Source organism: Engystomops pustulosus, chromosome 6, assembly GCF_040894005.1.
Source record: "Engystomops pustulosus chromosome 6, aEngPut4.maternal, whole genome shotgun sequence".
NCBI classification, from domain to species: domain Eukaryota; kingdom Metazoa; phylum Chordata; class Amphibia; order Anura; family Leptodactylidae; genus Engystomops; species Engystomops pustulosus.
In genome coordinates, this window is record NC_092416.1 from 173,909,634 (window position 1) to 173,922,782 (window position 13,149).

The 13,149-nt window shown below is 34.1% G+C and overlaps 1 protein-coding gene across 6 annotated transcripts in view; it reads left to right on the forward strand.

Annotated features, from left to right (window-relative positions):
• BAHCC1 (BAH domain and coiled-coil containing 1) overlaps positions 1 to 13,149 on the forward strand; it is a 124,684-nt gene that overhangs the window by 37,630 nt on the left and 73,905 nt on the right. The window contains exon 2 of one of the 6 annotated variants that reach the window (XM_072112512.1): positions 1,002 to 1,624. The exons of the other annotated variants lie outside the window; for them this stretch is intronic. The gene's annotated coding sequence lies outside the window, so the exon portion shown is untranslated. The remainder of the gene's footprint in view (positions 1 to 1,001; positions 1,625 to 13,149) is intronic. 6 annotated transcript variants of the gene reach the window in all.

Consider the following 13,149-nt stretch of genomic DNA (forward strand, 5'->3'; position numbering starts at 1 on the left):
AAAGTAAAATAATAATATCGCGTTGGATTTTTTTTTAGGCGATTCTGGTCGGGGTTTTTTCTCCTGATTTTTTATTTTAATCGGAATCGGCCACGTTGTGTGTGTACATAATCCTAGAAGATGGATCAGTGTATAAATATTCTGTAGGATCGATACAATATGATCGCTTGAAAAAAAAATATTTCCTAAGCCGCTGCGGGATCGGGCGGATCACCGCAGATATTTGTGTAAAATCCATAATCCGAATCTAAAAAAAAAAAATCGAAATATAAAATTAACGTAATAACAAAACTACAATTTTATTTCCTCTAGCTATCAGTGGTTGTACAAGGAATAGTGGGGGTTAACCCATAAGATCTATACATTTTATACCCTATATCCCCGTTTTCAACCACCCATTTAAATGGAACGTGATGTTTTGTTTTTGATAATTTTGTAGAACGTTGAGGTTTTGATTTTGTTGTTACAAACGTTAACCCGTTGTTTACTTGAGGATTTTTTTTAGATGTATTTTTTTTTATTATTTGTGTATTTTTTTTGGTGGTTTCCATTCCCTTGTCTGTGGATCTGAATGCAGGGCACGGCCTCCAGACTCAAAGCAGGATGGGGGCGTGTTTTTATTTATGTTTATTTATTTCCTTTTTTTTTTTTTACCATCTAAATATTCACCTAGATCAATGCACCCTCCGGCAACTTTTTTAGTTTTTCGTATTTTATTATGTATTTCTATCTAAGTAAGGGTTAGATTGATGTAAATAGGGCTCTGATTGTATTTTGCACCCTCCCCTCCCCTTGTCTCCTAAACAAGGTAACATACCCCCCCACCCCCTTATCCCAATTGTGTTTAAATTTCCTAATGCAATTCCTATGCTAACACCTATCAAGGTTAAAACAATGCAGGTTTAAAAAAAAAATGGAATAAATTATGCAAAGAGGGCAAAATAGTCAAACTGCTTTTTTTTCCTCTTAAATTCCACAATATTCTGTGTGTGTGTACATAGGTGTTCCTGTTTATCATCTATCCATAGACTTGTTTCCAGGATTTATTTTTATTTAACAAAAACAAAATACAACATATTATACAGAGTCTTCTACCTTCGGCACAAGGATTGGATCGGATATTGGATTTTTAATTTTTTTTTTTTTTTATATTCTGGGACTGGAGAGATTTTTGAGGACTCATTTCTTATCACCGAGGATGGATTTAAAGGGATCAATGATTTTTTATTGATAAAGACTTGCAGGAGGAAGGAGAAGAAGGAGATCGTTGTGGTCACCAGGGCATGGGACTCCCTTAGGATTCTTGGATATTTTGGAGCAGGATACAGTAGTGGAGGATGACGAGTCTCCAGCTACCCTGGAGAGGACAGAAGAAACTCCATTAGGAGACTGAAGATTTTTGTTTATTTAATCCCAAAAAATATTCATGTTTCACACGATTTTTTTTTCCTATCTGCTCTTGGACCTGTAGTCTAGAATAAAATCCAAAGGCACCGATGTTACAAGGGACTTGTGTCTTCATCAGTCAAGAATTAATCTGCAAATGAAGGGAACTTGGCTCCATCTCAATCCACATCTGAATCCATGCAGGAATGTCTACTTTTTGATGTCACTGCAAATTTAGGTATTCTCCATGGATGTATCAGCCTATACCTAGCCTAGTATAAAGTATCTATCTATCTATCTATCTATCTATCTATCTATCTATCTATCTATCTATCTATCTATCTATCTATCTATCTATCTATCTATCATCTATTTTTCTCCTATATCTATATATTTAATTCATTTATCGATGTCCTCTATCTATTTATCTATCCTATTATCCCCTCTCTACTGTCTTTTACTAGACAGATTTTTTTTCTATTTTCCACTGGAAGCCCCTGACTGTTGGGAGAGCCCCAGCCATGATATTCTTTAGCAAGGAAGGAGGTGGGGGGGTGGGGGGAGCTGATCTTTCAATACTCAGTAATTGCAAAGCAGGGGGATTTTAAGGAAAACAGCAAGAACACAATAGATTAAGATTTCAGACCAAGGAGGGGGTGAAGGAAAATCCTTTTGTAAAACAAAAGGGTGAAACTAATTTTTTTTTTTGTAGACAATATGTGTAGATGGTGTATTATCTGTGTGGACGGGGTATGATACTGTGGGTATAAAATGATGTGTATGTGCCTTGCATATACTCTATTAGTGTGTTTTGAAGGCACATAGTTATGTATAGTATGATGTCTGTGTGTAGTATGTGGCTATTAAATGTACTATATAGTAGGGTGTGATACTGTGGGGGGTCACTATATGTGTGTAAATATATAGTACGATGTGGATGTGTACTGCCTACATTGATGATAGTGTGTCTGAAGCTGCACATTATGTATATCATGATGTCTTTATGGTTACTATATATAGTATGATGTGTGGTGTACAGTATGATGTCTTTGTGTGTGTATATAGTATGTGGTTATTATATATACAATATATATAGTATGCTATGACCTTTTGGAGTAATCATTTATGTATAATATATAGTACGATGGGTAATGCATGTATTAACAATAGTGTGTTTGGAGATGCATATTATGTCTGTATGGATATATAGAAAGTATAGGATCTTGTGCTACTGTAGGGTTATGATATATGTATAAAGTATGATGGGTAATGCATGTATTCACAATAGTGTGTTTTCAAGATACATAATATGCATTCTATGATGTCTTTATGGGTATTATATACATTGTATAGTATCCTGTGGTTTTGTGGGGTTATTATATATGTATATAGTGTGATGTGTGTTTTATAATGGTGCATTTGAAGATGCATATTATGATGTCTACATGGATATTATATATACACTGTATAGTATCCTGTGATACTGTGGAGTTATTATATGTATATAGTGTGATGTGAGAGGAATGTATTTATAATGGTGCATTTAAAGATGAATATTGTATGTTGTGATTTTTGTATGGATATTATATATTCAGTGTATAATATCATGTGATCCTGAGAGGTTATTATATGTGTGTATAGTGTGATGTGTGTGTGTTTATAATGGTGTATTTGAAGATACATATTAAGTATATTTTGTCTGTATGGATATTATATTTATATGTATAGTATTCTGTAATACTGAGAGGTTATTATATATGTATATAGTGTGATGTGTATGTGCACTGCATGTGTATGTCTGCAATTATATTGTGTGTGTGATGTGAATATTATGATGTCTCCTGTGTATAGTATGAATTTATATACAATATATAATAAGATGTGCATGTGTGGTGTATATTATGCTTTATCTGTGTGTCTGTATATATACACAATATGATATTGTGGGGTTCTTATATCTGAATATAAATATATATTGTTTGTGTACTGTATGTATTTATAATAATAAGTGTGATTTATATTGTTTTGTATATGGTTATTATATTTATATACACCTTGTAGTTTGGCGTGATACTGTGGGGTTACTATATATAGATATAGATACATAGATATCTATATATTAGTATGATGTGTATGTGCACTCTCTACATTTATAATAGTGTGTGTGTGTGCTGTGAATATTATGCTGTCAGTGTGTATTATCTTTGTGTAGTGTGTGCATATACAGTATATGATTGTGTGTGGTTATTGTACAATGCTGTTTCTTGGTGTAGTGTATGTACAATATGGGTTTAGTGGACTATATGTAAGTGTGTGCATTTATATTGTGATGTGTGTATTATATGTAATAACTAGACCTCATCCTACTATAAAGTATGTATATAGACTATAGCAGTAGATTGTGTGTAACGTGTTTGTATGTTTAACAATGCCTGTTTAGTACATACATATATAAATATTCTAATCACATTTAAATATAGAATATTTAACAAATATAATATTTGAATAATACAACATGCAGTGTTACACTATATATATACACACACACAATTTCCTACTACAGATGAGCTATTACTGTATATCCTGGTATCTGTATGTGTGTTTCTGGTAGTGCATTATGTGTCCTATATGTAAATGTGGTGTGTATTTAAGAATATATAGATATATAAAATGATACTACACATATTAGGATGCGAGCACTGGATGTCTGTGTAGATGATATTAAATACACAAATACCATGTTACACACAGCATAGAATAATTTTGACCTATTGTCATACACGGAGTACTTTATGTATGTGTAGGTATAGTAGACGTGTATTTTATGTAGTAGATGCCTGTATGATGGGAGTACAACACCTTTGTGTAGATACAGTATATGTGTGTTTTATGCTGTGTGTGCTATATGTATTATACCAGTATGCATTGTGTGTTCCCCTATGTATTTTATACAGTATGTATGATGCCTATATATGCCATGTGTGTATTATGTGTGTCCTATATGTATTGTGTATTTTACACAGTATGGATGATCCCTGTATCTATTTTATACAGTATGTATGATGCCTATATATGTCATATGTGGATCATATAGTGTGTTTTATGTGTGTCCTATATGTATTGTGTTCTATTGTGTATTTTAAACTGTATGTATTTTATACAGTATGTATGATATAGTGTGTATTATGTGTCTGATATGTATTTTACCTGTAAGTATTGTGTGTTCTATGTATTTTATACAGTATGTATGGTGCCTGTATATATCATGTGTGCATCATATAGTGTGTATTACATGAATTATGATGTATATGTATGAATTGTACATTGTGTGCTAAATGTTTTGTGTGTTCTAGTATGCATTTTATACAGTAATATAGTGGGTATTATGTGTATCCTATATGTATTGAGTTCTATTGTGTATTTTACACAGTATGTATTATATAGTGTGTATTATGTGTGTCCTATATGTATTATACCTGTACATATTGTGTTCTTTTATGAATTTTATAAAGTGTGTATGATGCATATATTTTGCGCATCATATAGTTTGTATTATATTTGTTTCGTGTGTGTGTTTCATTATGTATTTTATACAGTATGTATGATATAGTGTGTACTATATGTATTATATCTGTATGTATTGTGTGTTCTTTTATGTATTTTATACAGTGTGTATGGTGCATGTGTTTATAATTTGTGCATCATATAGTGTGTATTATATTTGATTCTTGTGTGTACTTTATGTATTTTATACAGTATGCACGAGTGTACTACATGTATTGTGTATTTTACACAGTATGTATGATCCCTGTATGTATTTTATACAGTATGCATGATATAGTATGCATTATGATTTGTGTATTGTGTGTGCTATATGTATGATTTCTGTGTTGTGTATTATGATGTTTGCATTATATTTAATATGGTGTGTATTGTGTGTACTATATGATGTCTGTATTGTGTACTGTACAAGTAGTAAATGTGTTCTAGTGAAAATGTACTGTATGTATGTCATTATTCTATTATGTTGCCTGTATGTGTGTGCATTTATACTTTGAAGCCTTTTATTAGATTGAGGACATTTATATGGATTAATACTTTTATATGGATTAATACTTGCATAAAACTGTATAATAATAATAACTTCTCACATATAACACACTTTACACACTATAGACCTTATAGTAGAAAACACATATGACTCTCCATCTACCTCTCCATGTGGTGGCACAGAGATCTCATAGTCTACTAATCAGACACATCCCATATATATAATATATAATGGGTATATGCAGAGACCCATTATGTTGTATCTCTATTAAATACCCAGATTATCCTCCATCTCCATACAATAACACCATGTAATATTATTCTGATTATTTATGTCCCTCCTGCGCTGTCTGTGTATCTTCAAACGGCATCTATGTGTTACTTTGCATTGACAATCGGGGTCTATGGGAGACGCAGACTCTCTTTATTTCCACTGTGCACTATTAAATATTAATACAATGCAGTTTGAGGATCCTACAGAGATTACATTCTCACTGACAGGGAAGTGTCACTTTAGATCAACTTGCACAATTACAAAGACACCCCCCCACCCCCCTCTTTTTATTTTTTTTTTATATTTTTTTCACCCTTGATCTAGGTGGACCCTGCGTTATAGCAGGTAATAATCAGTATTATTGATGTCATTTACAGTCCAGGCCATAATACATCTTGTATTCTATAGGAACTGGATGTCTCCTAGTAGATTCCTCATGCTGGTGCCATGTCTTTATAGAGCTGGGGTTTCGGACCCAGGCCCATGTGTCTCTCTTTTTTTTTTTTTTGATGACTTTTCCTATAGACTAGCATGAAGCCATCTCCTCCCTGTGCTGATAACAATGAATAATTACTGTACAAGCCCTGTCATTGCCTGGTCTTCCATTGTCTAGTATCCTCATACCTTGTACTTAGTCCTTGTCCTACCTAATGCACTCAGTTCTTGCTGGTAGAAGATTTTGTATCAAAATAAATGAAACATTTATATAACATATAATAATATAAGATACAAACATTAAAAATACAATGTTTAAGGCTCCTATTGGCAAATCTAAGCCTGGCCATAAAACTACTGTCGAATCCCCCCCCCCTGCCCCCCCATCCAGCTGTGTATTATAAAGCTTTGTCTTAGCTGATTCCATTAATCCATAGCCTTGTATTATCCCCCGTGTCTGAAAACTAAGGGGGGGGGGAGAGCTTTCACTGTCATGAAGCCATTGCACTGCAGGAGTAGGGTTACTCATAACTGTATTGTAAGCCATAGACAATATTGGATATTGTTGACAGCTGCAGCATAGAGGGGGTTAATGCGAAGTCTGGGTTTTGCGGAGCATTAGCCTTCGCTGGTCAGTTAATTTTATCCCTTTTTTTTTTTTTTTTTTTTTTTTGCATAGTAGAGAGGATGTTTAATGAGGCCTAATTCATTTTTCACTTTTTATAGCAAAAAAAAAAAAAACTAAAAAAATTTTTGGAAAAAAAAAAGGGGTTGTAAAATTTATCAGAATAATTACCCTCCCAATCTTGTCATTTTTTTTGCTTTGTGCCTAATTTCTATGTATTTTGTAATGTCCGGACCTTGGCTATGAATTTATTATAAAGTAATTTTCTGATATTCATAGAAAGATCTTATCAGTGCGCATTGTAGAAGGACAGAATTTCTAAAAATATACCAAAATTTTATATAAGTATATATTTTTTTTTAGCACAAGTACGACTATTGATATTTTTAAATTTTTTTTTTTTATTTCTAACAGCTTTGACTATCGTGTGCGTCGCGTAAAATATAAATTCGCACAATATGTTATAGTGTAGGTAAAAGGTGTAAAATAATAATTTAAAAAATCTATAAAAGTTTTAATTTGGCGTCGCCACAAAAATATCAAAATGTAAATAAAAAGAAAGGGTCTTTGATATAATGTTTGGGAATTTTACTCTCCTTTATCCAATATTTTTGGGGATAATCGTGAATGATCCGATATTTAATTTTTTTAAATCGGAAATGTAAAAAGAAGCTTTTTTTTTCTTATTCTATGATTTGCATAATTATTGATTTTGTGCATTTTGTGTGTTTTCTCATTACATACAAAGGTCACACTCCCCATGTATCCAGGGTAGGTTTTTCCCATTGCTCTCGCAATGATGTAAGTGGTAAGATTATAAAACTGAGTATTGGAAACAGCTGGATATGTCCCAGATGTGTATTTTGGAGGAGTCCCATGGTGAGGGCGTCCGGGATGGAAGGAGAGGTGCAGGCTCGGGGTATGGGGACAGCCTGGTGAAATATTGCACAGTAACAGGGCAGTAATTGTTCTGGATTCCCTGACAAGTGGCCACTAATAGACAAATGGCACATAAATAAGAGGGATCTTGGAAACAGGACAACACCATGTAATGTATACAATATTTTCCATTCACTCATCGGTCCCGTATTACTTGAGCACTTGGTTTGGGCTGTCATTGTGTCCATGTTCACTGTTCTTCCGGTGTCATCACTTAGGCATGTAAGATTAGTGCTATAACATGGGAAGGGAACCTACGGATACATATGTACATGTGTCATGTGGATAAGCTAATTTGTTTTTTTTTTTTTTTTTTAATATAAAGGGGTAATTTTTGACCCTGCATGTATTTTGAGAATTTTTATAAACATTCCATTTACGTTTCTTTTTTTTTTTTTTTAAATATTATAATTTTTATAATTTTTTTTATTTTATTTTTGCTCTTTTTTTATTATGCTAATATTTTAGATTTTTTGGTTTCCATTAACATATTTTTAATGTATGGGTTATTATATTATTGGTATCTTACTTATATTATTATTCCTTTTTTATTATTATTATAGATTTTATATATTTCAATATTTTAATTTTATTTCATGCGGAGCTTGAGTTGTGTTTTACTTTGCGTTATATGAGAATTCTCTTACGAATTGAAGCGAAAAGCGAAAAAAATGACGCTTTTATTCTGAATAGTCAGATCATTGATTGTTTATGCTAAACTGGGTCTGCACAAATTTTGCTCTATATTGAGATTTAGGGACTTTTAAAATAATCAGAATTTTTTTTTTTTTTTTTTTTTTTTGCACCAAAATTCTTGCTGCCCCCATGAAATACATTTGTTCAATCACATCAATGAGCTGAACAACTTGTGTGTCCATGGGGGCAATCGTTGTGGACGTGGCTTCCATTGATCATCTCTATATACAACTTTGCCAAAGAAAATCAGGTTGACCCTCTCGGAATCCAGTTGGATACATTTTTATGGACTGATCCTCCTAATTAGAGATTCATTGATCGTCAATCTAATTGGTGGATGTGCGGTTTGACAAATCGGATACCTCAAAGGGAGATGAGATTGGTTTTAATAGGCCACGTATGTGGAGGAACCAGACAGATGTAGATTTCCATCGAGAGCCAGTTGGCTGGTGAAAAATATGACGGCAATGTCCAGTGTGTTGTGTTGCCTGTAATTCACCTTTAAGACACTGTACATCTACACATTAGGTTAAACCAATCACTGGAATACTGTTACCCTTTAAAGGACATCTACCACCGGGATGAAAGACGGTTTGCAAATGAGCCAGAGGGGCTCTAGGCTCCATTAACACCTATGGAGCCTGGAGCCCCTCAGGTTCACTTGCATACAGTCCTTCATCCTGGTGGTATATTCCCTTTAAGGCAGATCTCTGCTTTAGTCAGTCCATTTTGTGTTATATGGGTCTCCTAGACATAAGTAGATGCTGTCCTTTTACTACGAGACTATGAAATCAACTGTATTCCAGGAGGAATCTTTTAACAATTGTTCCCTGCAGTACCTCCACAGGGCAATAGAAGCATTACACTGTTCAAAAATTTTAAAAAATCTATGTACTGTCCCTTTAACACATCAGTATGTTGAACTTCATATAGCTATTGTCTACTGTCATTTATAGTTGACGTTCCGGAATTCGGAACCCCCTCTCTTCCTGGGTCCAGAGATGATGATTTACCTTGACAGACAATGTATATTGGCCACTAACTTGTGATAACGTAGGAGAAACAAAAAAAAAAAGACCTGTCAAGATAAAGTCAACACCTTTATCAATGTTGGGCATACTCTGGGTAAGCACAGTTTATAATTTACTCACCGCTAGGTAAAGAGACCAGGGAAGGCCGCCAAGGCCTAAGCTTAAAGGCACATCCAACCTTTATTCTTTCTTATCTCTGTTTAGTTTGCAGTTGAATGTTATCTTTTGGTACATGGGAGCGGCCATTTTGAATTGGGTGGAGGTAGACTAAAGTGTTCCTTAATGGAATCAATAACAGGAAGTCCAACAAATTAGAATTTTTTTAGGAAGGTAGAAGGAGAAACTTAGCTGTTAATAGGATTGAGCTGAACTTGTCAAAAGTGAAAAAAGTGATGACATCATGTATAATTTTATTTTCTTTTTATTGATGCGTCTTGTACTAATCTCGACCCCCTTGTAATAACCGGAACTGGACCAATATGGTGTCACCCTTCCCTCCAGGTGGAATTCCCTTCGGATTGTGATATCCATATACTGAAGCTTAATACACAATACCGGCCAAGAATACACTTTCCCTTTTATAAGAAATTCTAGGCTTGTTTTATGTATGATTGTTGTTACCGATCCCTCTCTCGGGGGAACAAGGGTGGGATCAATCTCGTATCGCAACACATTTATTAAGAAGTATCTGTTTTCTGTGGCAGGTACCAGGAGCGTACACGCGGATAACCTTCTCTAGTGAAACCTGGATAACTTTTTTTTTTTAATTTTTATTTATTTTTTATTTTGTATATTAAAAAAAAATCTGAATGTGTATTGTATATATTATTAATTCCTTCTCATATGCTGCATTTTTATTTTAAATTTTTTTTTAAACTATCTTGCCTACAATTAGAAACTTTTTACATTTTTTTTTTATCTCCCTAAAATACAACACAATAAAACACAAATGTTTTATTATTTTTTATTTTTATTTTTTTACCTAAATTTAAGTTGCCAGATAAACCCTTATCTGCGTAAATCCCAATCTAAAACCAAAATATTGTGGTCACGTCGTTCAGGTCGCAACTCAAACCCTCATCATCTTGAGAAAAATTAAAACCATTCTCAGCTTGTCGTGTCCCTGTGGTCAAGGTGATGGATCTAACTAAACATCTGTTTTAAATTTTTTGGCCAGGTTTTTTTTCGTAAGTAATTAATAAGCATTTTTTTTTTTGAGTACCTGTTTCGGATCCATTTCATATACGGTAATGTCTCATTCATACAAAATTTAAACCTCACCCTAAAGGGATTCTCATTTTGGACCTATGATCAGCTGATCACCTTAGGTCCAGTTTTGGAAACCCTTGAGATTAGCTTTTAGCCTTGTGGGAATCTACAGATGAAGGAGTATTGTGACCTACAGTCATGACTACTCCACCACACCTACTCTCTGAGTGGCCCCTCTAAAGCCCTAGACACATGTTCATACCAAAAATATTCACACTTTAATTTTCCAATTTGCCCTAAGATCTCCCTTTTGTGGTTTCCACTTTACAGTCGAAAACCTAAGCCCCTGTCAGTCTTCACCATACATAGGAGATGATCCAAACTTGTCGGATCATCACGTCCAGAAGTTTCTTCCGTCACTTAGAAGCATTTGCTTGACATAGATGTAAATTAGATGCCGGCCGCGTTGGAACGTTGGAACGTTGACCCGTTGGCTTTAGCCTATGTTTTTTGACGCCCAACCACCTCTAACCAAAGAATTAATCGTCCGCAATCAACCACTTTTATATGTGATTGATCAGGTTTCTCCTTAGGACTATCTAAGCGTCTGACAGCCGATTGGTTGTATAGTTGATGTTTGAGATATTGAGATGATTCTCGTGATCAGCATTTTTTGGGTGGGTCAAGAAGTTCAATCTATGGCAGAAGATGGGGTTAGTTAGTGTGTCTGCGGAGAGGGAGGGGGGCATTATTATATGATATCATAGATTCTGCCAAATATAAGAACAATACGACCCGGTATGTTTCTCGACTGCTCATTCCAGCACTGACGGAGTTAATTCTCCACCATCATGCAAAATCCCCTTCTTCCAGCTGCATGTAACACCCCCAGCCCCCTTCACATGTCCATGCTCCTGTAATTATTGCAATAATTAGTATCGTTAATGTGGATTACGTTTAAACTAATAATTGCAGTCCATATCATGAAGGGGTCAGAGGTCACCGTCCTCCTGTATCTGTCTCCTAATTGGAAGACTCTGCATAAATATAGATAAAATCGCCCACGGTGAGGATCCATTTTGTGTTTTTATATCCAAAGATTATTTCCAAATATTTTTGTCATCTGAAATTTAACTATGTCTCTGCCTTAGGTTAGGCTGGGGAGATTGCAACATTTTTTTTTTTTTTTTTCCTACATAATAATTTTATTGTTTTGGGCCAAACTTTTTGATCTAACGTTTCTAATCAAATGTTTGTGTTTTTTTTTTTTTTTCCTCTCCATCTCTGTTTGATCTTTTCGAATTTTTTTCTATTTTTTGATTTCCAAACCAAAAATTTAACAAATTTGTTTTAAATTAGTTTTTATTTTTTGCTATTTATTACTATTGTTAGTGTTATGTTTACTTAAGTTGCATCAATATTTTACAGGAATTACAATTTTTTTTTTTAATCCATGCACGTGGATAAGGGAGAGAGATAATAGTATAATATTTATATATTTTTATATACCATATACAGGCGGTCCCCTACTTAAGGACACCCGACTTACAGACAACCCATAGTTACAGACGGACACCTCTGCCCACTGTGACCTCTGGTGAAGCTCTCTGGATGCTTTACTATAGACCCAGGCTGCAATGATCAGCTGTAAAAGAAAAAAAATTGTCTAGAACTTCCATTATAAAATATACAGTTTCGACTTACATACAAATTCAGCTTAAGAACAAACCTCCAGACCCTATCTTGTATGTAACCCGGGGACTGCCTGTATATAATTTTTTTTTTTGGTGTTTTTGCGTCATAAATCTGATGATAGAGACGTGACGTTTAGAAAACGGTTTCAAATAAATGATGGCAAATAATTTTATGAACGTGAAATTAACAGTGTGAAGTTTTCTGTATAATATTACATTTTATTTGAGCTGTAATGTGAATTTGTATGTCTCTTTTTTTTAAAAATATGTATATATTTTTTTGTGATTGATAGAATATATATATATATATATATAGCGTTTTTTTTTTTTTTTTTTTTTTTCCCTGGTGGGGTGTGATCCCATACAGAGCTCACTTGTTACATAAGTTAGCACAGGTTGTAAATCAAGCAGCGCCTATCTGTGGACACCGAGGAGTAGAAGTCTTTAGCGCGCATGTTATATAAGGTCTTCCCTAAAAATAAGTGATTTATTTTGTTCTAAAATTTCTTGGCTCCTGAAGACGTGTTCATGCTGGGGACGGTAAGAATGGCATGCACTTGTTCTGTGCATTGAATGTCTGCACATTCCCATTAGTGACACAGTCGGTTTTATGGTTCACATTACTAGCTGGAATAGCTCGGAGCCAGTCTTTGGGTCTTCATTCCTTGAACTGTTCTATGCCCCGGAGGTAGCGATACTGGTGGTGGGGCTTTTTTGGATGTGTACTCCATGTCTATCTCATCTACTATTTTCCATGGAATTTATATATTGTATACCAATCTACCAATTAAAATTGCATAAAGTCTCAAT